Genomic DNA, 27,002 nt, shown 5'->3' with positions numbered 1-27,002 from the left:
GGCAAAACACAAAGATCTTACCTTGCCAGCTAAGGAGAAGAGGGAGAGCAAGTCCTTTGCACCTCCAGCTCTTTTAGTCTGGCCAATTTACTTATGTCCCATGCCCAGCCAGTTCATTAAAGTAAGACCCAATACCAGCAGCTGTTCTCTGCAATCTCCCTTAGCTATCCCCTGCCACGCCCCCCTCCTGCCCGACAGCCAGCCAGCCAGCCTGCCCGCCCACCCGCCCCACTGCTCCTGACTTGCTAGTGCTTGCTCTGTCTCTCTGGTCCCAGATTCCTGCCTCTATATAGGCTCTGACATTTGCCTCTGGCCGCCTTTCACTTTGACAGCCCTCCAGAAGCTCCACTTTAGCACTTGGCCTATGCAACTCCACCCCATTTCCCATCACCCCCAATAGTTGCACCAGCCCACTATGCCCACCTCTGGCTGTCCCAAAGAAAAGGAGATCCACATAGTTAAAGAGATGAGACTGAAAGGGTCCTGGCTCAGGAAATGAGACATAACCTGTGTGACTGAGCAGACATGGGAATCCTGAAAGCCAGGCACTGCAACTGGTGTGACATGGCAGGGGTCAGAGGTAAGAGAACCAGGGCTGGAGGCTGAGTAAAACAGTGTCAGATAGTTCAAAGAGTTCAAGTGCAGGGAAACTAGGATTTAGGAGGATGGGCTATGGGTATTTGACAGACCCCTGCAATGGTGATAATAAAAATACCTATTTGCCCCAGTGTCAGAGACCTGGAGGGAAATCTGGCAACCAGTGTTCCTACCACGGGGCTAGGATTTGACAGCAAGGCTCTAAGATGTTCAGAAAGCTGGCAAAAAAAGCACACCAGTCTTGAACATACCAGGTGAGGGCTTGCTGATAGATGCAGGGCTATAGCCTGCTTTCTAGAACTGGGGCACAAGGTCAGAGTAGAACTAGCAGAAAGGTCTACCAGAGCTCTTTAACCTTCTGAATCAGCACCCTTATACCCCCAGACTAGGGGCAGAATTGGTCCCTGAGCCCTGGAAAGGGCAAAATCTTCAAGTGAAATTCAAGTAGCTGAAGTATAGGGACTCAGAGTTTGGAGATTGAGGGGTGGCATTCAGGTGGTTATAAACCTTCTCACATTCATAATTAGCAACTAATATTACCTGGGCACTTGAGCTAAGCACTGTTTGCATTATATCCTTTAGGCTTCATGGCAACACCTGCAAGGTAAGCACTGGCACCATTCCCATCTTACAAATGGGGAAACGAGTTTTAGAGAAGTTGTGATCAAGGTCGCAGAGCTAGTAAATGGCAAAGCCCAGAATGGAGCCTGGGTCCATCTGATTCCAAAATTATTTCCTCTCTTCGTCATTAGATAAGTAGTTAGAAATACTCCAAGTGCTCTGTTCACTGCCACCTTCCTCCTCCCATCCCCATCAATGACTGAATCATTGTAGTAATAATAATAATAATAATAATAACAATAACAACAATAATAATAATAGTAATATCAACTGACTTTGAACTTTACCCATATGCCAAAAACTATTCTGAGGTCATTACAAGCATTTTATCATTTGATGTTGTGAGCGAGGTCCTTTCAATTCCCAGTTTCCAGATAAGAATACTGAGCCTCAGCAAAGTAAATTGACATGCCCAAAAGCACACAGCTGTTTGACTCCAGAGCTCACTATATATGGTATACTGCTCAAAAACAAAAATTCCAATCACTCTACTCTCTTCTGTAAACCAAAAACTAGTCACAGGAAACCCAACAACAGCAATTATTATTATTATACCTAATAATAAAAGCTAACATTTACTGTGTCAGGCAGTATACTTAACACTTTACATACATAAGTTCATTTGTTACAACAATCCTATTATCACCTTCATTTCCTGATGAGGAAAGGCACAGAGATGTCAACTAGCTTTTCCACGTTTGCACAGCTAGAAAGCACTGTTGTTTATAATAATAAAAAATCAGAAATAACCTAAATGCCAATATAAGAACACAACTCATTTAACAATTAATGAATATGGTACATTTGTAGCAGTCATTGAAAGTGATGATCTGATTTTTATAAAATAAATATGTATATTTTTGCATAGAAAAAAATTCAATCTGGAAAGATATATACCAAAATGTTAGCAATGACCATACTCAGGTGGTAGGATAAAAGGGGATTTTTGCTTTTGTTTTTCATATCTATATTGTCTATACTGGACCCAGTTTACTTGTATTAGATGGGGAAAGAAAGTTATTTTTCTTTTTTGAAAAGCTGTGTTTCCCTCTGGTTCTGTGTCTAGTCCTCTCCTCTCTGCTTCCTGCATGCTTTCTGTAAGGATCTACAACATCTCCCCACCCAAGCATCTTACTTCCCCAACAAACTTAACACTTGTACCACTCGGATCCTTGGTCAGTAGTAATCTCTGAAAAATGTCTCCAACGGCTTGTTTTTATTTTGTTGTTTTTGTTTTGAAAAATTATTTCCTGTTTTCCTAACTTGTATTTATGTTTAATAGTTACACAAGCAATCTAGGAATATATTATCAGAATAAAAACTTGAAATCCTACATACAGATAAAACTAGTCTTCAGTCTACCCATCCCCCATCTACCACCCCCCACAAGTCCAATTCCTCTGTCTGTTCACAGTTGGGTGTGTCTCCTTCCAAACTTTTTCTAGCTTTAATGGCATTCAGAGTTCATATCATGCAATTGCTTGCAAAATCTAGTATGTGCAAAGAGCTACAGTTAGAAAACCATTCTGGCCCTGGTCACTTCAGGACTCCAAGTTCTGCTCCATTGTGACCATTTGTCATCAGCTTGTCTCTAAGGAGGCCACCGATAGAGTTCTTGCTTGCTCGGCCCATTTGGGTCACAGACTTCCGTTTTATTAATGCCAGTATCTCTACAAACACAGAAAGGAGAGGCCTTCTAAGGAAGGAAAAGCCCAGAAATCACAACTTAGCGTCTCTCAAGTCCCCCATGTCCTGCCCGGTCTGCACTGATCAATATGACTAGGAGGTGTCATGCCTCCTGCTGCCTCACAAAAGGTAATTGAGTTTGGGGGATTGCTTGGCTAGCTGCTTGAAGAAATAAGAATAACAAGAGATGGTTCAATGTGTCAACAAATAGGTTTCTAGCTTTTGAAAATAAACCTTTCCCTAGATTCTCAACAATATTCTCTCCCCCAGCCCTAGCAAAGGGACACCCAGATAACTGAACACAGACAACCTCAGGATAAAGAAGTACCTGGTCTACCTTAAGGTCCTGATCAGTCAGGAAGGGAGAAACTATCCTCATACCCTTGCCCCCCAGCATCCCTGACACTTAAAATGCCCACCTGGCTCTTAGAGCACTTATTGGGTGCTCAGTCTGCCAGGCACTGTATTAAGCACTTTGCATACATTACATTATTTATTGCATACTAAGCCAATGTAGTGGGTTTTTCACCCTCATTTTATAAATCAGCTAAAGAATTGAAGTCGAGAGAAAATAAAATCAAATAACTTACCTTGGCTCTCACAGCTGAGAGGGAGTGAAGCTGGGCTTGTCACTCGGGTCTGTCTGACTCAGCTGGTGCTCTTAACTCAGGGGAGAGTCACACACTGTCTTCAAGTCTCTGAAGGGCTGTCATATGGAAGAGAGGGTAGGTGTGTTCTGGGTAGCTCCAAAGAGAAGGATTTGACTGTTAGTTGGGAATTACGCTTTCATTGGATGTGCTGCAAATTCCCCAAACAACATGTATATGCATGTCCAACTCTATAGGGAAAAGAACACTATAAGAAGAGCGAACGGAACTGCCTTGCATTAGGTGCCGTCCTGAAGGATCTGTGAAATCGGAGAGAACAGAAGGGATACTGAAGGACTGCAAATGGGCAACGTCCCAATTTTCTTAAATAAGGAAACTACAGACCAGTATACTGTAAACTCCAGAGCTGTGAGCTTGATGTCAATCCTCTGAGAGATTCTGCCGCAGATTATGAAGCAGGTAATTTATAAGCACTTAGGATATAAGTGGTGATAGGAGGTACCTAGAAGTACTAGCAGAACTGTACAAATTAGACCAGGTGCCCAGATTGGCAGCTATTGTGAACCGAAAAATGGGAGGACTGACAGTGGGTTGCTAGATTTTTATTTTTCCAAATAAAGGCATTAAGAAATAAGACAAAACAACCCCAAATTATCATTTCATAAAAAGAAAGATCTCTCTTTCAACACCAAAAGATGAAGAAATAATCTCAGAATAAAGGACAGTCTTTTAAACGAAATACATTTTGCTTTACAAAACATTGACTACGTAGTCCTCAAGCTTTATCATTGCACCGTGGATTGCTGCAGTTTTCCTTAAGGATTGGCACTTGCCCAAGGACCAGCGTTAGGGAATCACTCCCAGTTAAAATATCAACACAGATCAGATCAGATACCTATAAGACAGGAAGTCTTTCTGGATAGAAGAGAAGAGAACAGAGTTTGACCTTATGCTAAGTGAGGACATTAACATAGATAAAGTGCCCACAGGAAGGGGAAGGAGCATGAGAGAAATAAAACTTGCCAAGTGTGAATTCAAGCCCTGCTGAGGCTGGATTTCGCCAACACATTTGACCTATGCCACCCCTTGGACCACACAGCCCTCTTGTAGGAATATGTGCCTGATGTCATTAAGCATTTGGACCACAAACCAGTTTCTGACTTGAGACTCTCCAAGCAATTTTCAGACCACTACTTGTCTTCCCAGAGAAAGTTCCTAAAGGTAGATGAATTCAAAACTGGCTCAATACCATTGCCAGCGTAGGGTTCTACATCGACCTAGTAGAAGCTGCTAGCCTTGGTCCTGTCCTGTTCAACAATTTTATCAATGGCATAAATAAGGGGATGGATGGCATTCTTACACAATTATTCTAGGTCCGAGAAGAACCTCTACCATCTGCCTAGGAAATGGGTTTACATTTGAAAATCTCATAGTTTACAATCTATCTCTGCATTTGGTCATTTTCTTTCCTGCTCTTTGTTGCCAATGCATTAAGTTCCTGCAATTTATGTTACTCAAGGAAAATTCTTAGTGAACATATGCTACCTCTGAGCTCTGTACCCTGAAGAGAAGATAGAGTCATCTATACAAACTGCTGTGTATTCATCTCAATCCTGGCATCTTCCCTCAGATAGCTGGTGTCAGTGTATACTTCCTGGATCAGAAAAGAGGACAAATTGATGTCCTCTTATTTGCAGAATCAGCCCCATTTCCAAAAGAGTTTAAATTAGAGTCTGACCTCATCTGTTGACATTGACCTTGTTTCTGAAGGTAAAGGCGATGCAGTATACAATATCTGCCATACTCTCTCAAACTGTATTTCTCTAAATGCGGTTGGGGAACCTCTGCTTCAGCCGCCCCCTGGGAGGATGGTTAAAACGCAGGTGCAGACTTGGGGAGGAGGGCTTCACTCTCATAGAGTCAAACTCGGTAGGTCTAAGGTGAGGCCAAAGAATCCAAATTATGGCCCCAAGCAATTCTGAAACACTCTAGAGTTTAAGAACCACTGGCTTAAGAGTTTGTATACTCCGATTTTAATATCAAACAAGCCAGGGCTCCAACTCTAGCACTTTAAGTTACTTCACCTTAGTTTCCATGTCTGGAAAACAGGGATAATAATAGTACCTACTTCACAGGCTCTGTGAATGTTTTTAAACAAAACAAACAAACAAAAAACATGTGTAAAGTGTCTGGCACCTAGTTGAAGCTCAGTAATCTCTCCTGATCCTGCTTATTCATGGGCCCTGCTGTCTGCCTTTTCTGTGTTCAGCAGCTGCCCCTGTTGCCAACTCCTCACTCTTTCTAGGTCTGCTTTCAAAAGCACCAAGCAAGAGACTTATTGGTCCAAATTTAGGCACAACTGTGCTTCTTGAGCAAAGTTCTCATCACGGGTTACTTCATAGGTGGTTTGCCAGCCTATAGAGTGACTGCTCTTAGATCAGATGCCCTCTCCTGGCTCAATCAGCTATTGCCAGGGGGAAGTGGAGTCACATGGTACCAAACATAGCCACCTATTCATAAGAAACTGCTACTTCCCTCAGCTAGGGTCTGTGGATGGAAACTCCTTAGAAGGGGCCCGTGGGTGTGGCAGGAATTCTGAGGCTTAGCCCGTCTAGTACACCTAGGCTTCTCATTTATCCAGCCTGCCAAAGGAATGAAGTGTTCAGGTTCACTGACGTCTCTATTTAAATTCCAACTTTTCATCTCCAGGAACACTGGTTTTCAAAAAACTAGACTAGAGTCAAAAAAAAAAAATCTTAACCTTAAAATGAGACTGTTTCTAGAACAGTTTTTGAAGTTTTCAAAGCACTTTCGTATCAATTTCCTCACTGCAGGGCTTGTAAACTGGCAGCCACAAGCCGGATTCAGACTGCAGACAAATTTTATTTGACCCACACAATGTTGGTAACATTTTTAAATTAGTTACCAGGAGATTGCACATAAAATGCTGGATTTCTGGCTTCTCTGGGAAAGCAGAAAGACTTGGATTCTCATTCTGACATGGCAATAGTCAGCTGGAGCTGAATAAACTGCTCCCTGTAGATGGGGCATTGGCTCACCAGTTATCTTTTTACAATGACTTGCTTGGCCCCTGTAGGCATTTGAAGCCTTGTTTTAACCCCATGCAGTAGGTAGAGAAGGTGCTTAAGAACACAGATTGTGAAGGGGAACTGTCTGGGTAAGAATGCCAGCTTTGCCCCTTGCTGGTTTTGGGACCCTGGGTAAGTGATTTAACCTCTCTGAGCTTCAGTTTCTTCATCTGTAAAATGAGAATGATGATAATGCCTATTTCAGAGGGTTATTGGTCCAACTAAATAAGTCAATGCATAGAAACTACTTAGAACAATACTTGGCACATGGCAAATATTAAACAAGTACAGTTGATCTTTGAACAACATAGGTTTGAACTGCGCAGATCTACTTATATGAGGATTTTTTTCATAAATACTGTAAATGTATTTTCTCTTATGCTTTTCTTAATAACATTTTCTTTTCTCTAGCTTACTTTATTGTAAGAATACAGTATACAAAACATATAACATATAAAATATGTGTTAATTGGCTATTTATATTATTGATAAAGGTTATACACAGATTTTTGACTGTGCAGAGGGTTGACACCCCAAACCCCTGCATTGTTCAAAGATTGGCTCTATTAGCTTCTTTCATTGTCCACAATTACCTATCTGCCTTTCTGACATTGAAAAGATTCTAAAAATCTGTGGCAAGCTCATTCGGTGGCAAAATTGGGCCCGAATTGGTATGAGGCTGTTCATTAATCACGTTTAGAAGTATTAATGTGTTTGATTACATAATACTGCCCACAGATCCCATAAGGAATGTTATATATGTTATATGTACCATACTGCTTTTCTAAAAACCAAAAGTTCTGAACTCCAAAACATATCTAGCACCAGTTGTTTCAGATAAGAGATTGTGGACCAGTATTATTAGTTTGTGTACCTACTTGACAGATGGGAAAACTGAGCTCCAGAGCACTGACCAACTGGCCAAAACCCCACAGCTTGTAAGCAGAAATAATATCAACTCTTCAGCATGAAACCTACAGTGCCTAGTACTGTCGTGTTCGTTGGGCTTGCAATAAACATGTCGATGCTGGACTGTAGTGGCTACCAGTCAAGGTCACCTGAAGAATGCCACCATTACTGAGAGTGACAAGCCCTCCCCTTAGTAACATTCTGGAGATTATTTGCAGTAATCTTCACTATATACCCTCGGGTTAGGATTAGGATAAAGATTATTGTCTTCATTTTACAGAGGAGGAAACTGAGGTCCAGAGAAGAGATGTGACTTGCCCAAAATCACACAGCAAAAGACAGGCAGAACTGGAACTAGAGACCAAATTCTGTGCTTTTTCTTCTTAAACCCCAAAGCAGGTCCAAGAAAGATATACTCTGAACTTTCCACATACTGACCTCCTACTCTCTGCAGACGATCCTAAAATTTTCAACATACCTGATGGAAGAAGAGTTTCCCAAGATCTCAGCAAATACAAAAATGAGACAGTGTGTCTAGGTGGACCTCATCCTCCCCAGTACCATAGGCAGCAATGTACAGACACCATCCAGTCAGAAGCCAAGGAGAAGAGAATTCTCAAATCCCAAGAAAATCACAGAGACCCTACTATTTGCCTTGCTCTGTTGATTTTTAAGAAATTGACATTTACTTATGCCAAAGGCCAAAAGAAATGAAAAATCTACTGGAAAGGGAATTTCATCAGTTATGAAGCAACATCTTTAAAAAAAAAAAACCTTTGCACAGTATCAGTTCCCTTATTTGAAATGCAGAAAATAGAGCGCTGCTATTTCATATTAGTGCATCAGAGACCTGAGAATACAAACAGCATATCTAAGACCTCTTGCCAGCCCCCTGTTTCAGCACAAGGAAGCTTTATGACATCGCCACCAACTTAAGCAAGCTGGAAAAGAGAAGGCAGGCCATGACCCAGGTGTCCTCATGTCTCTCCTAAATACATGGCTTGAGTTCCTACTACCAACAAATCCGCACTTTGATCACACACCCACAGTGACCCAGATCTTTGAATTCAGCAATTCTTTCTCAGGTTTCAGCGAGGCATTGGCAGCCTGAGCTATTCTGGGACACTTTCTCTGCTGTGGATACCACTTTCGGAATATGCCAGGGACATACTGAGGACCTGGAGCACTCCTTCCTGGACCTGTTTTTGGGTTTGCTCACTCTCTCTCTTTCTCTGGGCTGATCATTTGGAGAACAGTCATTCTTGCCAGCCTAATCCCAGGAGTCTGCCTACCTCGCCGGGCCACAAGCTCCTAGAGACAGTGTGGCTGCCAGCACCCTCATGGTAAGGGGCATGGAAGCACCAGGCAGCTTGGAAGGACAGATGTCCTAAGGGGCAGTCTGAGTTTGGATGTAGACTGAAAAGACAAAGGATGGTGGGAGCTGGCAAGATTTTCCAAACATCTTATTCTTATAGTCATCACTTCCTAATCAGATGCAACTGACTCAGCAGGCATTCAGGAACCTGCGGTCTCCATTTTCCTGTCCTAAAATCCTCTGCACCTGTAAGTACCTGGGCTCACTGCTGCTTGTGCTATCTTTTGGGGAGGGGGAGAGGAGGGCAAGGCCTGGGGAAAGTCATCAATATCTGACTCAGGTGTGGGCAGGCCCATAGCGTTGGAAGAATTTCTGACATCCTCACCCCTCATTTGGAACTGCTTCTTAGTTTGGAAAATGAAAATGCCTCTTTGTTCTTGCCCAAGCCCCTAGCATACCAGAAACTCCACCTGTCCTTTGGGGTCTTCTGTTTATCAGTGCTGTGCACACCTGATTTCTTATGTTGGACTTAATGGGAGAAGTGCCCTCTTGACATTTGAATTTCTTAAAGTAAGCAACCACAGCTACTATTGTGGGCCCAGCTCCTGCTGTGTTCTCCATCTTTTATGCAGTAATTTGCTGAAACAGTAAAAGATGTTGTAAGTGGGAGTGTATAAATGAGAATTTAGAAATTCCTTCATGGTAAAAAGGAAGAGCAGTGTGGTTTGGATTGATTCTCAAAGCAGTCAGAATGTTGTCACAATGGCTCCACGCTATGTAGTGAGAAGGCCTTTTTCAATGTCTTCCTATTTTAATGAGAAACAAGGCCAAAACAGCTAACTATAAGTACTCCAGGAAAGGAGCATTGCTCATGCTTTCATTTACCTTTTTTTCCTGAGAGACTGGACATTGTCTCTGGCCAGCCTGTCAGGCTCTGAAGGAGATATTCAGCCCTTCTTTTCAGGGCCTAGTGAATAGGGCTTTGGAGTAAGACCACCTGGGTTTATATACTGTCTCTGCCACTCACTAGCTGTGTGGCCTTGGGAAAGTCATGTAACCTGAATCTCATCTGTAAAATGGGCATAATAATGATAAGATCTATCAGATAGTGCTGTAAAGATGAGATGATGCCTGTAAAGCCCAGCACAGTGCCGAGTACAAAGTAAATGCTTAACAAAAATCAGCAATGATTAAGATTCCCAGCTCTCTGCTGTATGCATCACCATCTGAAAATGGCTTATAGCAGCAGATAGTCCTGCTCAGTGCAAGTCTAACACGACCAGAGTTTTGGGGGCTCGTCATTTCCTTAAAGTAACTCTCTTCTCTTTTTCCTCCCAGTCTCACTAGATAAGAGTGTCCCCAAGCCTTTCCTCTCACTAGTTTTGCATCCACTCCATCCACCAGCTACCTGAATAGACAGATTCACTGCTCAAGATTCATGAAAACTTTTACTTGGCTTTCGACAACCGCAGACTGAGCTTCACCACTGCTACCCATTCCCTAGCAGTAAGATGGAATCATTTCTGAGAGGGCGAAGTCCAGAAGGGTGCGGCTCCTAAAGCACTAACAAAAGTAAGAGAGTCCCACCTAAAACGTTATGTCTCTTGTTCCTGTAGAGCTCACTGCAGCTGTGGAATCAATACCTATACACAGCCACTCTCACCATGGCTCCGTGACCCTGTGACTATTGACCCACTGCTGATCTCCTCCTCCAACACGACCTTTCTTTCCCTCCCTCCCTCAGTATACTCTCTTGTCTGGGCCCCAGAGTTCTGGGGCTTCAAGAGGCTTTCCTTTACTTCCTCTCTCTTCTTCCTCCTCGCCCTCTCCTGAGGATACATAATTCACTCTTTCAGGGAGTGTGGTGGGAGAAAGGAGTTCTGCTTTCTGTGCAGGCATACCTTCAGCATGCTCTCTGCAATCTAACCCTCCCTGACTCTCTGCTCAGCAGGTGGAAGAACCCCTAGGCATGTTTATGGTACCTTTAGAATCATAAGACTGGCCGACATCCTCTCAAAGACTAAACAAGAGTTGTTCTTGAACTGTTTCAGTCTGAGAGTTAGCTATTCCAGCTACTGTCCCCATAGAGATATAGAGTCTCTGGGTTTGGGGTTCATTTCTAGAATCCATATGTTTAAAAACCTCTCCTTGGGCCACATCTTAAAGAAGGAGTGCACTACATCTTGTGGAACACGGCAGGGGGTGCAGAGGAAAATCACAAAGCTTTGATTCATATAACTAGCACCAGCCCACATCTGAGTCTCCAGGAACATATGTAAATGCCTTCTGAGACCTGATCTTCTCTTGTCCAGCTCTTAGGCAACTTCAGAAAGACCTTTAGCAGTTTTAGATATCTGAACCGCAGGCCTAAATCAGCAGTGCTACCAGTCTGAGGTGTAAATGGACAATGAGCTCTTATCTAGAGGCGTCTGAAGCTAGGTTAACAGAGGTCTTCAGTGATTAACAACACTCTGAAGCTACACCAGCAGGCTTTGACTTTCAGTCCAGGACTCTTATAAGCTGCATGACCTTAAGAAACTTAATCTGTGATTTGTTTCTTCATCTGTACAATAGGAATATTAATAACACCTACCTCATAGTGTTGTTCATGGGGAATTATGAGTTACTTCACAGAACATGTTTAGAACCATGCCGGGCTACATCAAGCACTCAGTAAATATTAGCTGTTATTATTGTTACTATAAATATTATTATGCATATAAACAGGGTCTGTAATATTCACAAAGAATAAGTGAGCTCATGTGTAGAAAGTGTTCAGAACCATTATTGCTGTGGTCCCAGGGATTTAACAGAGAAATCAGTAAATGTCCTCAGGGTTTCAGGGGAGACCCAGGCTATCTTGGGTAAACAGTTCTGGGGGATGGTTGGTCAAAGGTCATTCAGAGGCTAGAAAGAAAATGGCAGTTTGGAGTCTCTTACATTCAAAATGTAAATAAAACTCTCATGCCTAACTTGTTGCTATAAATTTATGACATTATGGGATTTGGTTACGGGACCTGCTCGGTCTAATTAAAGTTTTAGGACTTCTAGGAGATCGGCTTTGGTTCGCACACAGACTAGATCTTTAAAAATGCTGTCATGAATGTGCTGCCAGCTTCATAGCACTGAAGATTCCGTTGTTTGTACTGGCTGCTCCAGCAGCCATTGTAGAGCCTTTGTATTTGTCCTTTCTATACCAAGTCCCCAGTGGTTAAATTTTTAGATTTCATTAGAAGATACTCCCCCAGTAAAGAACTCAAAAGCTGAGTGATTGTCCTTTACTTGGCTTGTGGACCCTGAGTGGACATGAGTTTCCCCCACAGTGTACCTGCTTTCACTGTATGGAGCACGCCCTGGAAACAGGGCACTGATCCTGGAGGGAAGGGATGAGGTTTCTGGGAGGGGTCAGAAGAAGAACGTCTTCTCACCTGGGCCAGTGTCCCTCACCACTTCACGCTTTTCATGGTATGCCTCACCTAGCTCTGTCCCCTGGCCTTGCCCTAGGAGAGTAAATGGAAGAAGAAACACTCCATCCCATCCCAAGGAGTCAACTAATACCACTTGGACCCTAATGGTTTCTCAGCCCCCATCTCTCACCTCCCTTCCTGTTGCATACATCTACTGGAAAGTCCCACTGGCTTCCCCAACTCAATGTGTCCCAGCTGAACTTGTCACCTGTCTCCACTCATCCCTGTGTCAACTAATAGTGTTGTGTTTCCCATCTTGGTTAATAGTCTCACCATGGAGCCAAGCTGTAACGTCATGGTCACTGTAACCTTTTCCCTCTCCTTGACCCTCTCTAGCACCCAGCCCTGTGGTTTCTACCTGTTGACATGTCCCCAGAGTGGTCACCTCCTCTCCAATATCACTGCCACAGTCCTGGTCTAGAGCATTTGCCACTTCTTGCCAGAACCCTTGAGATGGCTTCGCAATTGGTCTATCAGCTTTTAGCGTCTCTCCTCTCCAGTCCTTCCCACCTGGTGCCCTAAGAATTGTCTTTCTGATCCGTCATTCTTCTGTCTTAGTAGAAACCTTTGATGGCTCCCTATTGCTCTCAGAACAAAGTGTTAAACTCTCGGCTTGGCCGACAAACCTCTGAACAGGCTGATCCCAGCCACCTTTTCCACTCCCCTTCTGCTGTTGCCAATAGCGCACCCCACTGACAATTGTCCCACTTTCCAGAACATACATTTTCATGCTAATACTGTTCTTTCTTCCTGGAATGTCCTTCCCCTCCCTCTACTGATCTTTCTGGAAAAATTTTCCATCCCTTAGGATCCAGCTCCAACACCCAACATCTGTGATGCCTACCTAACTTCCAGGTCATTCACCATCTGTATCCCATGATGCTGCTATATTCCTCAACTATAGCACCCCCTGGACCATGGGTATTTATGTGTGCATTGGCCTCTTCAGCTAGATGTGGAAGTTCCCAAAAGCTGCCAGGGACCAGATTGGGTTCTTCTTTGTATTTTCAGTATCCTCCCTAGTCTTGGATATAATAAATTACTGGTTTCCTCATTTGTAAGTTGGGGATGAAAATAATAGTTGCTACCTCCTGGCATTAGAAGGATTAAAGAAGATAATATATACAATATTCATGCAGATCATGATAATGAAGATGGCGATGGTAAGAGGGAAAAATAGTTAGCATTCATTCAGTGCTTTCTAAGTGCCAGACACTGTCCTAAACTCTTTACATAGATGAGAGTCAGCTAAATAGATGAGTTAACCCATGGAAAGTGATTATATATGCATGTGTTTGTTATGTATGTGTTTATATATTATAAACATCATATAGATGATGACATATGTATAACATATACTCCACACTGTGCCTGGCATTTATCAGGAACTCCAGTTTTTCCTTTCTTTCCCCAAATTTCCATCCTACATCATTAGCCCTCCCCACCCACCACCCTCCAGGGCTGGGGTAGGAAACAGGTGAATATAGAAGGGGTCTTTGTATTATTGTCCCTGGTCACAGACTGGTTCGCAAAAGAGAGCAAAGCTCTTGGAATTGCCTTTGGACTTGGTGTCTAAGCTTTGTCTCCCCATTCAGGCTGTCATTTCTTTGAGAAGAGAGGCTATGCTGTACCCCTTTTTGTGGCCCTGATAAGCATCCGGATGATGGTGGGCACGTGGCAGGCTCTAAATAAACTTTTAGGCTGGGATCTCCTTTGGAGGTCTTAGTGTTCAGCAGTTGCTGCAGCAGGTCTTGGGCGGCTGACAGGTTCTCAGGAGCACAGAGAGCAGTAGCTGGAGCCACACAGTAGCAGCCCTTTTAGCCGTGCTCTGCTAGGGTCAGGGCACCAGGCCAAGAGGCTGGGGACCTGTATCCCGGATTCAGCTCGCCACCAAACAGCTGAGTGACCCTGTGCAAATCTCTCTGCTTGCCTGGACTTCAGGGTCCTCACCTGTAAAATGCTGCCCCTCAGGACTGTCTGAAGATGTGTGGCATGACAGCCGAGAAAGCTCTTTGCCAAAAGGCTGTGCAGAAGTAAGCCATTGCTAATTTCAAGGGCTAGGGCTTCACTTAGTAGGAAACAATTAGGAAATGATGGTGGAGGGGGAGAGTGGGGCTTATGTTTCTAAGGCATATGGGGGCCTATATTTGTTGTCCTCCTGCTTAGCAGCATTAGTGATTCAAGCTCATGCTGCTTGCGGAACACTCTATCCTTCAGGGACAAGAGAGGTTGGAGAGCAACGAGGCTGAAGCCAGCGCACAGTACGGTGAAAAATAGAGTGATAGCAATGAGGCACCAAGCACACAGGTTCATAGGTATGCATTCACACTCCTGAAGGCCCCCTATGTTGCTGCACAACAGCAGCTGGAGCTAATTACAGACAGACCATGGGACAGCTCCTTCTCCGGCTCTTTTTCTTGAAACTGTCAACCCTCCCCCACCCCTTATTGCCCTTGGGGTTTGCCTGAGCTCTTAGAAGGGGTGTTGCTGGCGCCACAGTTAAGTGCCTAGAAAGAACATGGGGGAGGGGTGCAGGGGCGTAGGAAGCAGCCTTGTCTCTCTCTTCTTGAGGGGGTGGGTAGAGAGGAGGGGATGAAGAAGGGAGAGCTAGCTGGGATACAGATGCAGCTTTGTGTTAACAGATGTGCTCTCCTGGCAATAGAGAGCCCAGGCTCTCAGCTTCTCCCTTCTCCTTCATCTGATTCACCCAGAGATCCCCTCTTAACCCTTCTCTCTCTTAAACCCACAACTTCCTCATCAGACTCTACATCTGGCATAAAGCTCAATAAATGTTGAATGAATGGATGGATGAATGAATACAGAAACCCTCCTCAAAGGCATACTACTCCCAAGCCATGTTCCCACCCCACAGGAGATAATAACTGTGTAAGCTCTTTCCTCTGTTTTTCTTTCTATATGCTTCCTTTGGGCAGCTTAAACTCTCACCTCCATATTCCTCACTTCTATATCTCTCTTTCCAGCCCAGATCTCAGCCAGCTGCCTAAATGGTCCTCCTATTCCTTAAACCCAACATGCTCCACATTCAATTACTCACCAGTGATGTCCCCAGGGGTTTTCTAACAGGACTCTTGGTCTGCCCAGGAGGTGGGAAGGGAAGGACTTGCTGTATGCCCCCTATCAGCATGAGGTGTAAACATATTATCTCTGATCCCAGGGCCTCTCTTCACACCAGGATACCAAAGTTCTTCTCTTCACCCTCTTAGTAGTCAACCCTCACCCATAAGAAAGCCAAATTGGGAAACTTGGCGGCTAACTGCACAATCCATGCTTCTAAGATTGGAACCAAGCAAGTTGTTTCAGCAAAAGGAAGTCCTTGAAAAGGAATCAATGTGTGTTGGGAAGTTATTTTTTTTTTCTCCAACACTCTCCCTCCAGACCCCATTCTCATTGCTTTGCAACCCTGATACCCCCACCATTCCTCATCCACCCAGTACAAACACACATGGCCCTCCCTTCATTCGCAACTCTGTTCTTCTTTATTCTGGAGCCCTGTCTCTAGGCTAATTACAAACTCTCAGGTAAATATTGAACCAAGATTGATGGAAACTGGGGATTTCATTCCATCAGAGCAATGTCAGAGAGAGGACCCAGACTGTTTATTGAGAATCTTCACTCAACTTCTTTCCTGGCCTTGACAAAGATAAGAGCAAACAAAGCCTCCCTACCTTTCAGGTGCTCCTAGATCTGGGCAGCAGCCAAATGAACAGGTAACAGATACAGTGGCCTTTGATTCCTGACAGCCTCAGAGCCTATGAAGGCAGAATCCAAGATTCTTCCTTCCTATTCCAAGGGGATCCTGAGCACCAAACACCAGGACAAATGCAAGATGTAATTATACTGAACCGTATCATGGCCACATCTAGGTATTTTCAGGTTTTTAAACAAAGTGAAAGCTGTATCACCAATTTCAGTCTGACACACAAAACAATGAAGTAATTTATTTAAAGCACTCATGTTTAATTTCAAAACATTTGTTTGTTAGTTCAGCAAATATATATTAAGCATCTCAAAGAGCTATAATCCATGATTGCCGCCTTTAAACGACTCTTATTCTAGTTGGAGGGAAAAACTCCTACATATAACGGTTAAATGACAATACAAGACCACATCAAGTCCCTTCCCATGCTGGTGTGGTCTGTGTGGCTCTTGCAGTCCCTTTGGCAGTACTGAAAATTTCTACTCTATTGCTACTGTCACTACTGCTGTTCTCTTTTCCAATATAGAGATGTATCTCTAGAGTACGATGTATCTATGCATTCATATCTGAGTTCTGCCTTTCACTAGCTGTGTGACCTTGGCCAAGTTGCTCAGCCTATCTGTGCCTGGTGCCTCCTCTGTAACATGAAGACAATAATAGTACCCACCTCAGAGTTATAGTAAGAAACAAATAAGTTAATGCACACAGTACACTTAGAATGATACCTGGAACATAATGCATGCTCAATAAATATCGGTAATTTTATTTTTCTAATAAACCTGCTGTCCTTTGTTACCACCAGAGGTTACAATTCGTATTGGGCTTCCAAAAGAAGTTTGTTCATTCAATCATCCTTATTCATTCATCCATTCAATCAATACATTCATGTTGAGCATCTACAAGTCCCTGAGCTTAATCGTCAACCCATACCCATAGAAAAGCCAAATTGGGAAACTTGGTGGCTAACTCTCCAATCCATGCTTCTAAGCCCAGGTCATACAGACAAATAAGACATGGCTCCTGCTTTGGGGACTAAACAATTCATTCCAAGTAGGTCCTGGGTTAACAGTGCCCTAGAAGAAGCAAACACATATTCTTCCTGAAGGAACACTCTTTCCACTCAGTTTTCTTTGGATTACTATGGCTAAAGTCTGACTGAACATGAACTAATAATCTAAAATTACAAAGCACACAATAGAGCCAAAAACAACAAAAAAGAATTAGTCCTCAAAGACTCAGATACTACAATTGTGTGATATAAAATATTTTTTTAAAGTTTTGGGTGTATTAAAAAACAAACGAAGTTTTTAAAACACTAGCTAAGTACAAGATCCTAGCCGAAAATAATTAGAAAAAGTATCATCATCTTATAGATGGCAAAGCTAGGGCTCAGAGAAGGAAGCAGCTCCTTCAATGTTACACAGCTCAAAACAAGGGACTCAAGTCAGGTTTTCTGTATCTAGTGTTCTTTTGGTAGACTCAGTTACCAGGGGTGTGGCATTTTTTCCTGAATCAGTCAATGAGTGAGATGACTACAAAGCACTAGGCTAGGTCTGTAGAAACTACAAAGATGAACACGATAGAGTCCCTGCCCTCAAATAGCTTAAAATTCAGTAGAGAGACATGGCTACACACATAGAAAAATAACCATTGATCTCGGGCTCTGTGGTAGAAACTACTGTGGTCTGGAATGGTAGGAAGTGAGACTTACACAGGTTCTTAAAGGACAGGGAAGAGATGGATCTATGGGGGAGAGTAGTTTTGGATTGGTGAGAGCAGTAGAGGAGACTGGGAATAGCCTGACCAATGTCATAAAGAAAATGATCCTATAAAGAATGGTTCCAGGAACAATAAGTTCATTTGGCTAGCACACTGGATGCATGTAGGGGCAGGCCTGTGCTGTTATACAGGACCACAATAGAGCCTTGGTAGGGCTTAGTTACTAGCTGAAAGTAGAGGTGAGAAGGGCCCCATGCTTGATTTAATGTACTGTTGTCACTATATTGAAAGTCCTGATTTTTTTTAACACAGAGCTCCACATTTTCATTTTGTCCCAGGGCCCACAAATGATGGAGCCAGTCCTATATAGGGGACTGGGAGAAGGTATGGCTGGAAAGGCAGGGGCACTCTTGGGGAAGGACCTTGAATGCCACCTTGATATTTTCTCTGCAGACAACGAGAGATCACTGAAAGTGTTTGAGTATGAGAGATATAGGGTGATTGTGAATTTAGAAAGCCACATGAGAAAGGGGGGTACAGTTGGATTGAAGAAAGAAAGATGAGAAGTAGTCAGGAGACTATTGTAGAAAGATAAGAAGTAGTCAGGAGACTATTGTAATAAAGCAATTGGGGGCCTGGACAGGCATGGCAGCGGAAAGACATGGAGAAGACAATGGTCTTTACTTTATTCAGTTATCAAGTCTACAGATATTCGCTGAGCACCTGACATGTGCTTAGGCACTGTGCTAGGGGCTAGGATTCAGGGATGCACAAGACTCCACTCCTGACCTCAAACTGCTCACAGTGACAGAGGCAGATAAGTAAACAAACCACAACACAGTCCCATATGCTAAGGGCTAGGACTGAATTAAGTTTAGGGTATTGCAGGAGTCTAGAGGAAGAGTACCTAACCCAGAGAGAGGATCCAGAGAAAATTTCCAAGGAGATGTGATACCTGAGCTACATCTTGAAAGTTGAGTAGAAATTCACCCCATGGTCAAGGCACAGAAGAGCATTCCAGGAAGAGGGAACAGAATGTATAGTATCGTGGAACATCTACTGTGTGCCAGGCTGCCCTTAAGGCTGAGAATCCTTGTTCTTAGGCTGGTAGGAGAAGCAGACAACCAACCAGAGAATAATAAGATAATGTGGAAAGTGCTATGATATAGATGTTATGGGAGTACAAAGGAGAGGCTTCCAACCCAGATTGGGGAGTTCAGGGAAGTCCCTTTGGTAGAGGTGTCTTTTGAGCTATCTGTTGTAGATGAGAAGGTGTTAGCTAGGTGAAGAGATGGAGGGAAGGGTAAGCCAGGTAGAAGGAGAGGTGTGTCTCAGAAAATTGTAAACAATTCCCTATGATTCCACTACAGAATGAGCATAGAGGGAGCATGGGGAGATTTGAGCAAAGAGATAGGCCTTAAATTCCAAACTGAGGAGTTGGGACTTTGTCTTATAGAGCAGTAGTTCTCAGCCTTGACTACACACTGGAATCACTGGGGAACTTTAAAAACCACTGATGATTATTAGATTCCACCCGCAAGAACTAGGAATTAATTAGTCTGTGTGGGAGGCATTGGGATTTTTAAATACTCCCCCAGTTTATTCTAATGTGCAACCAGGATTTTGAGAACCATGGCTTTAGGGTGGGAGTTTTCAAATTTGAGTCCTCATCAGGATCACCTGGAGGGCTTTTTAAACACAAATTGGGGGAGCACTCCTAGAATTTCTGATTCAGTAGGTCTCTAATAAGTACCTACTCTAATGAGTTTTCAGAGATGCCATTTCTGCTGGCCCCAGGCCCACACTTTGAGAGCCTCTGGTCTCAGGTATTGTGAAGTCAGTTACACTTAAGTGGAGGTAGAGTAAGAAATTATCTTATTTGCATCTTAAAAATGATCACTCAGGCCACTTGGGGAGAAAGATTGCAGAGGGGGGAAAGAGACAAGGAAACAGGAAGCTATTGAAGGAATAAAAGCAAGGAAAGACTGAGAGGGAGTTCTGAACTAAAGCCGTGGCAGGAGGAATGAAGAAAATGGGTCAAATTCGAGGAATGCTTAGGAAGTAGACTTGGCAGGGCTTAGTGACTGGCTGAAAGTAGAGGTGAGAAATAAAGATGCCGGAATGACAACTCTTGGACTTTTGCCTTGGGCAACTGGTGACTCCAGTTGTACTGGACATGTTGTTTACTGTAATCAAAAGTTTAATGTGTTACCAGACTTGAGTGGGTGGTGAGGTGGGGAATTTCTGCCATCAAATCTCAGAGTGATATTTTGAGGAACCTCCATACTGTTTTACATAGTGGCTGAACCAATTTGCAATCCCACCAACAGACCACAAGAGTTCCCTTTTCTCCACACCCTTACCAACACTTGTTGTTTGTTGATTTATTGATGATAGCCATTCTGACGGGTATGAGGTGATAGCTCATTGTGGTTTTAATTTACATTTCTCTAATGATTAATGACGTTGAGCATCTTTTCATAAGTCCATTGGCCATCTGTATGCCTTCTTTAAAGAAATGTCAATTCGGGTCCTCTGCCTATTTTTTAATTGGATTGTTTGGGGTTTTTTTGGCGTTACGTTGTATGAGCGTTTTATATATATATATAAATTTTGAATATTCCATTTCTGGGTATTTATCTGAAGAAATCCAAAACACCAATTTTAAAAGATATATATGCACACCTATGTTCATTGCAACATTATTTACAATAGCCAAGATATGAAAGCAACCTAAGTGCCCATCAATAGACAACTGGATTAAGAAGTTGTGGTATATATATAATGGAATATTACTCAACCATGAAAAAGAATGAAATCTTACCATTTGCAACAACATGGATGGACCTAGAGGGTATTATGCTAAGTAAAATAAGTCAGACAAAGACAAAAACCATATGATCTCACTTACATGTGGGATCTAAAGAATAAAAACAAACAAACAAAATAGAAACAGACTCATAGATACAGAGAATAAACTGTGGTTTACAGATGGGAGAGGGGTTGGGAGGCTGAGTGAAAAAGATGAAGGGGTTAAGAAGTACAAATTGGTAGTTGTGAAATAGTCATGAGGATATGAAGAATAGCATAAGGAATATAGTCAATAATATTGTAATAACTATGTATAGTGCCAGGTGGGTACTAGATTTATCGGGGAGATCACTTTGTAAATTATACAAATGTCTAACCACTATGCTGTATACCTGAAACAAATATAAAATAGTATTTAGTGTCAAAAAATATCAAACAATAGCACCAGGGTATTCAATGGGCATCTCTCACTGTCTATTGGTACTTTCAGCACCAAGCGTTCTCACCTTGATCCTAATCAACTTGAGATTCTCTTCAAAATATCTGGAAGGGAAAAGGAAGACGGTGATCACCCCGATATGATGACCAGCCACCGGAGCCCCAGGTACAGGGCCTGCCCCTCTGCTATTACCCCAGGTGTGTTTATTTCATTCATTCATCATTGTAATATCTATAGGGCTGCTTTCCAGAGGCCACATTTTACATACAGGGAAAGAATTCATAACCTGCTTGTATATAACCAGGAAAACAAACGCAGTTTTAAAGGGCAGCCTGCAAACACATTTATTCTGCATGGATTTAAAATGTGTAAAAATGAGCAATTTACCAGTGCATCATCAGTCATGACTATTTGTAAGTCTCCTCTGTGAGCAAGGAGACTGCCAGCAATCAGCAGGACCAGAAGGATGATGGATGGGTTAATTGTCCATTAGGGAATAGATAACTTTTGTACCGTGGGAGGGTTCGACAGGATACAGACATGATAGATGGAAGAAGAGTTAGCTAATATGATAGGAGTTGAAGCTCCATTTCTGGTAGTAACCATTCTCTGGCTGAATCGATGATTAATCAAAAACATATTCTCATTTGAAACTCTTTGCTCACCAGGGCACAGCCCCTGCTTTGGGTTAAATTTAATAGCATCATTAAAAACTGCTGTTCAAGAAACTGAAATTACTTTTCCCCAGAAGAAATCATGGTACATTAGAAAGTGGTTTTGTGAGCCTGTGGGCAGGGACCATGTAGGTTGTTTGCCTGTGTTTAAATGTTGAACATTTGAATCCTCAGTGCCTAGCACAGGGGCTGACACATACAGAGCGCTCAATAAATGTTTGTTAAAGTAAAATGAAATGAATTAATACATTTGTCCATTCACTCATCTGTTTATTCCTTCAACAGACATTCATTAAATACAGGAATTAAGAGCTCTGGCCATGAACAATATGCTTTAGGCTTCAAATTGCAGCTCCAACCAACTGTATGCACTTGGGCAAGTTACTTAGCTTCTCTAAGCCTGACACTTCCTGTGTAAAATGGGAAAACAATAGTACTTGCTCTCATAGGGCTGTGTGAGGGCTAAATGAGTTAGTGTATGTGTTTAGTACAGGGCCTGGCACATAGTAAGTGCTCACTAAAGGGCAACTGTAATTATTATCATTGTTGTATACACCTGGCCTGGCCTTTCTCAGGTAACTAGGTCCATATAAGAGACATAGAATCTCTTAAGAAATGACAAGGCTCTTGGCCAAAGCTAGTTTTCATTAAAGTGGTTATTTATGGTTCCCAGTCCAGAGCTCCACTGCCCTAGGCCTGCCATTCCTGGCCAGGTGCCCTCCTGTGGAAGCTCAGGCTGTCTCTAGGTAAATTGTGCTCTCTAGAGAAGCTTGAAAAATTGCAGAGTGGGAAGGTTAAGGAGGAAGTTAAGGGCTGGCAGGGATACAATTAACCATCAACATGCAACCCCTGCCACACCCCCATCACTGTTAACTCCCTTGGGTGTCTTTCTGTGCTTTTGTATAGCTCTTCCTGGCAACATTTCTACCTACTAATTGCTATTTCTAATGTTTATCCTCTCAGCTCAGTTAAATAAGATTGCTCTTGATTTTAATTTTAATTTTAATTTTAATTTTAATTTTAATTTTAATTAAGGGAACATAGTGGAGAACACTTAGAGTTCAGAAAGGAGGTAAGGGAGGTCATACAAGTTAGTGGGTATGAGAGGATTCTGGATATAGAAACAATTGACTACTGAAGAGCTGTGTGACCTAGGGCACATTACCTTATGTCTCTGAGCCTCGACTGTAGAAAAAGGAAATAGAGAATAATGGTTGTAAAGACTAAGTGGAAACCGCCCAGTACCATGTCTACTGCACAGTAAAGTGCTAAATAAATGGTGACTATGACTATTATTCTGAGGTCCCATATGTGGAAACGGAAGCCCAGAGAGTTAAGGGGATAACACCTATGTGACTACTTAGTGGCAGAGAGCCTTGTGCTCCTTACTTTCACTATTAAACTAGGCCTGCCTCTTTCAAGCCTTTTATAGTTTCCTGTTTACAAATATTCTAATATACTAATTACAGGTCAGGCTTGTACATCAGGTATATTTAATACATTTAAATGTATGCTTCCCATATCTGTCTACCTGGAAGTTCTTATGAGCAACTTGAGGGCAGAAGCTATAGAGCGATGATCTAATAGCTGCTCAATAAATGTTAGAGGGATGTTTGCTAGCAGTTAACAACCTACTCTAGTTGTGTATGTCTTACATCTCCTATGTTTTATTACAAGCAGTATGGAAAAGTAAAATAGGTGCATTGAACTAATACAGGCCTGGTTTAAACTCTACAACTGGTACCTGGGTGTAAAGTACCCACCAGTGCCATATATATATATATATATATATATATATATATATATATATATATATATATATATAGCTTCTGTTTGGCATATTCCAACTGCCAGCATCACTACTCTTGCAGTTTGTGGCTATTTTTAAATAAATAAGGGCTACTTGAACACAAGCCCTGTGATACTGTGCCAGTAACCTAGACAGCTACTACTAAGTGACTAAGAGGCAGGGAGTATATACAGTGTAGAGATGCTGGTCAAAGGGATGATTCATGTCCCAGGCAGGACAAAGCAGGATGGCACAAGATGTCATCATGCTACTCAAAACAGCATGCGATTTAAAGCTAATGAATTGTTTATTTCTGGAAATTTCCATCTAATATTTTCAGACCACAATTGACTGTGGATAACTAAAAATGGAAAGCAAAACCACAGATAAGGGGAGACTACTGTGTTAGCAAAAAGTGTAGTAGGAGAATTTCCCTAAGGATTACTTTTTTCTTAAAGGCTACGAGGGGCCCAAAATATGCTATGTGGAGGAAATATAGTGCGGTTGAATCAGATAAGCCTGTGTTTGAATCCCAACTCCCTACATATTGATTGTGTAATCTTGCATTAAGCTCCCTGAACCTCAGTCTACTCGCATTAAATTAAGAAAATGACAGTACGTGCCTCATAGCCTCGTGGTGAGGATGAAATAAGATGTGGTATGTAAAGCACACCATAGCATAGTACCTCATATATAATAAGGACTCAAAAAATGCTATTTTATGAATTAATGAATGTGTATTGTCAGTAAAATGGCATGAAAGAAGCTCTGGACACTCTAATATTTGTATGAGATTTGAAGGAAGAAGAGATAATTCCCAGTAAGAGTTGGTTAAACCACCTATCTCTTACCATGTAATACCTAATGTTGGAAACACTGGAAAATTGACATTATCAGAACAAACAATTCCTATCGAATGCATAGAAAGAAATTGCCGTTTCACAGCATAACCACACAGTTGCTAGAGCTCAGAGAGTCTCTCAGAATATGATTAAGTGTTGAAAAGGAAAAGTCATATGGAATAGTCAATCATGTCATCTCCTCCCAGACGGGTAGAAACAAATGAACCAACAACCGATGAACACAAAACAGAAAACCAAGTCAAAGTAGTTGAGAACTGATCATAGTAGTGACCTCAGTAGACTGAACCTTTGCTCTTAGCCCTGGGGTAGCCTGCCAGACTGGAATCTCTCAGGCTGAAGAGTTGACCCTGGCAGGGAAGTATGCTGTCACGATGTCACCACATGTCCTCTCTCCTCTGTATGAGTGGAAGGGACACTGAACATGATGGGGTGAGATCGGCTGCCAGCCTAGGATGCAAAAAATGCCTTTTCTCCTCTTTCTATTGCCCACTCCTTTCCCCATCCTTGTTTGGACATGCACGGGGAATAGTGTTCAGGATTCCTACGTTCTCTCTTTTTTAGTGTTTGGATTGGCTGTTCGCCAAGGCAATTGAAGAGTGTTTTCAAAGAGCAAGTGAGTTTGGGGAAGATCTCTTCTCCAATATTTTAACTCTCTGCAAATTAAAGCAGAGATCCCCTTGGAAAGAGCATAAAAGTGCTCCCAGGGCTTCCAAAATTAAAATCACTACAAGACACCCAACAAGGTGGTCATTTTCAAGGGAATCTTACCCAGGTGTGGTAGCTACTTTTAAGAAATTTGAGAAGCGGCACATACGTTACATTTCTGATATGAAAACCACTCTGTTTCTTCTAAGCAACTGTTTGATGTGTGGTATTGCAGTCATGGGTGTAAAACTTCTGGTTTTAACCAGAATGGGTGATTCGCTCACAACTGGGGAGACAGGTAAATATGGCTTTGCTTCCTGGTCTTGTATCTGGCCCAGACATGCAAATTCTTGTCTGCAAATTTATTCTTCCCTGCCAGAATTCAATTGGTTAATGTAAGCAGCTGGCAGAGGTCTGTCTGTGGTTACAGTGAGTGCTGCATGGCTACAGGTAAGGACAACAAAAGGCTGCAAGTGTAAGGAGCCCAGCTTGTCTGAGGAGCAGATTACCTGGCTTACCAGTCAGAGAGGAAGCAGGCACTGGTCCAGAGCCAGTGTTGAAGGTGCAGAGAACATAACCAGAATAAACCTAGACAGGGAAAATTAGACGACAACTACCATTTGTTGAGCATGTACTTTCTGCCAGGCACTATTCCAGATCTGGGTATATTCTCTCATTTGATCCCAGCAAGAGCTGCACTTTACAAAAAGGGAGCTGCAGCCATGTGGAAAAGACAGATCAAAAGCAGGAACGAGGAACAGCACAAATACCAAAGCACCAGGAAGGCAAAGGAGTTAGAATCAATTGCCAAGCAAAATTCAGGAACCTGAGTTCTTTATAGTCATGGCAATTGGGATTAGGGGATTTGCATCCGAACCTCTCCACCTCTTCAGCTGACTCTCTTATTGGGCCAGCTCTGCCTGTCACACCTCGAGATAGCTGGCAAGGGCTGGTTTGGCAAGGACTGGAACCAGAAGAGAGATAGACAGGTGTCTGCAATAGATTCCTTTGAAGAGTACATTGATGGCCATATGGTATAAAACTCCAACTAGCATGCTAAGTGGGAGAAGAGGATCAATGAGTTACAATAGAAAAATTGACACATGAATTTGAACTGTTTATACTTCTAAAATCAATGCTAATAATTCCATTTCGAACTAAGATAATCTGCTATCATTAACACCTGTTAGAAAATGCAAATATGCTTAAATCTCATTAGCAGAGACCCGTGCTTAAGCATATTGATGCTGCACTCAAAGCACGGGTCCTACTGAAACTAACACACAATAGAAGTCGCAACAGAACTCTGATTCATAAATTGTCTAAATAGTCTTCCCCCACAGACAACATTAGCCCTCATTTGTTCTTGAGCCAAAACTGTCCTTGGCTCTGATCAGTAGTTAGTGAACAAATGACAGTGTATTATAGCATCCTGCCACTAGAGTGTACAACTCCCACATGCATGACAAGCAACCATCTCTCACCTTCAGACCACTGTGCTTACAAACTGAAAAGTCCAAGTGCATGAAAAGAGTTAGACCCTGCTTGGTCCTTTGAAGGACTAGACTACATTTCAAAGGTGACATACATCAGAGCGATCCATTTACACTGGTTGAGCTGTGAAACAGAGTCAAAGGGGTTGGATGAGAACCTCAAACAATGACAACACAGTTGCATTCCCAGCTGTGTTAAATGACCAGCATATCATGATTGCCTTTTCACGCAAATGTCAATGACATAATCCTAACAGGCTGGCAGCTCTCTCACTGGTGTAATAAAACAATGACCCAATTATTTTAGAGGGCTGAAGCAGCATATGTGATGACTGGGTATGTTGTGCAGGATGCTGTGTGTGATGGATGGGGCACAGTAGGGCAGCAAACTGTGTGCCGAGGATTTGAAACCTGCCTCCCAAGCCAAAACTCCTTCCATTCATCTAGCTGGAAAAAAAATAAAGCCATTCAGTATGAAAGTTCCCACTTGTTCTCATGATGAAGGCCAGTTGGGAAAATGTGGCATAGCACTGATTTAAGCAAATTCTGTTTAAAAAAT

At 42.5% G+C, this 27,002-nt stretch overlaps 1 protein-coding gene across 1 annotated transcript in view; it reads right to left on the bottom strand.

The window, feature by feature from the left end:
• RTL9 (retrotransposon Gag like 9) overlaps positions 1–27,002 on the bottom strand; it is an 80,298-nt gene that overhangs the window by 7,466 nt on the left and 45,830 nt on the right. The window contains exon 2 of the mRNA XM_039874736.1: positions 3,495–3,648. The gene's annotated coding sequence lies outside the window, so the exon portion shown is untranslated. The remainder of the gene's footprint in view (positions 1–3,494; positions 3,649–27,002) is intronic.

Source organism: Pteropus medius, unplaced genomic scaffold (genome assembly GCF_902729225.1).
Source record: "Pteropus medius unplaced genomic scaffold, Ma_sr-lr_union100, whole genome shotgun sequence".
NCBI lineage: Eukaryota > Metazoa > Chordata > Mammalia > Chiroptera > Pteropodidae > Pteropus > Pteropus medius.
The sequence above is the reverse complement of the archived record's forward strand: the minus strand, read 5'-3'. Positions and strand labels throughout refer to the sequence as shown.